This window comes from Aplysia californica, unplaced genomic scaffold, assembly GCF_000002075.1.
Source record: "Aplysia californica isolate F4 #8 unplaced genomic scaffold, AplCal3.0 scaffold00428, whole genome shotgun sequence".
NCBI classification, from domain to species: Eukaryota; Metazoa; Mollusca; class Gastropoda; order Aplysiida; family Aplysiidae; genus Aplysia; species Aplysia californica.
Genome location: NW_004797698.1, coordinates 422,048 through 423,253, shown reverse-complemented (window position 1 = coordinate 423,253; position 1,206 = coordinate 422,048). Strand labels below are relative to the sequence as shown.

Sequence of the window (1,206 nt, the reverse complement as noted above, 5' to 3'; positions counted from 1 at the left end):
ACACACACACACACATACGTTCACACGGTCACATTTTTATACCCGAGACGGATACGAACAAAAACAAGTGTAATGTCACCGTCACACCGTCACATGTGTTCCACATACGGTATCCGTGGACGGGCTTTTATAGCGTAGCGAGGATACCGGTTTGGTAGCCTCGTAGCGTAGCCAGTCCTGTGTGTTTCGGCTCAAATCCGCAGCGGGCTGAGATTTTCAGCTTGAGTGACGTCTGTGTTTTGTGCGTAGAGTGTAGACTTATGTAGACCCTTCACTGGTGAAGGCCTCCGCGGGTGTGGATACTAGGCAGAGGCAGACACAGGGCTCACAGGCTCTGTGTGGTTTATGCTTCAAGCGTTCGTTCTTTTTTTATATTATATTTCTTTCTTTCATTCCTTTCTGCTCGTGAGTGTGTACATGTACGTGTGCGTGTGCTGCTGATGCTGTGTCATGCATGCTGTGCTTGTGGCTGGTGCTGTGTAGACAAATTATACATTAGCGCCACGACGTGCCGTGCTTCGTTTGGAGAACAATTAACGCGGTGTTTCCGTTGCAGTGTAAGAGCAGTGGGACGACCGTGCATATATAATATAATATTATTCTCGCGAAGTGTGCTGTTCTTAACTTCACGATTAAGTCTACGTTTTACTCCTTCGACGACACGCTTAATAATATAATCAATTATAATAGTAGGCCTATTCTCGGAAAGCGTGTTGTTGTGAAATTCACGAGCAAGTCTACGTTGACATTGTCTTCCTTCCTCACATGCATTGTATTATCATCATATTCCCGCGTTATTATTAGTGTGTGCTGTTCTAAAATTCACGACCAAGTATAGCCTACGTGGTTTCCTTTCAGGGGAATTCACGGATGTTGACATTCTCACACTCACGCACGTTCTTCCCGGCCTTGTGACGTGTAGGTTTATACATAGATCTAGATCTATATAGCTGTGTGGAGAGAACGATACATACATTTTATGGGAATAGAATTCATGGATATTATTACGTGTGTGCAGTGTGCAGTGTATAGCAGCTTCTGGGGGCGTGGGTATGTAGGTAGAGGCGTACTTTACCCTCTATAATAGTGTTTTACTTTTTAACCCATATACAATGTATACACTCAGTCTTCACCCTTTGGATGTCGTTTGAATGTGTGTGTGTGTGTGTGTGTGTGTGTATGTGTGTGTGTGTGTGTGTGTGTGTG

At 44.4% G+C, this 1,206-nt stretch overlaps 1 protein-coding gene across 5 annotated transcripts in view; it reads left to right on the top strand.

Annotated features, from left to right (window-relative positions):
• The first annotated feature begins 222 nt into the window (after nt 1–222).
• The window catches only part of LOC101845414 (PTB domain-containing engulfment adapter protein 1), an 82,350-nt gene continuing 81,366 nt past the window's right edge, over nt 223–1,206 (top strand). Inside the window, exon 1 of one of the 5 annotated variants that reach the window (XM_035971397.1) lies at nt 223–356. The gene's annotated coding sequence lies outside the window, so the exon portion shown is untranslated. Of the gene's footprint in view, nt 357–420; nt 1,051–1,206 lie in introns of those variants that run through there. The other 4 variants (XM_005104613.3, XM_035971399.1, XM_035971398.1 and 1 more) reach the window with 4 other exon arrangements.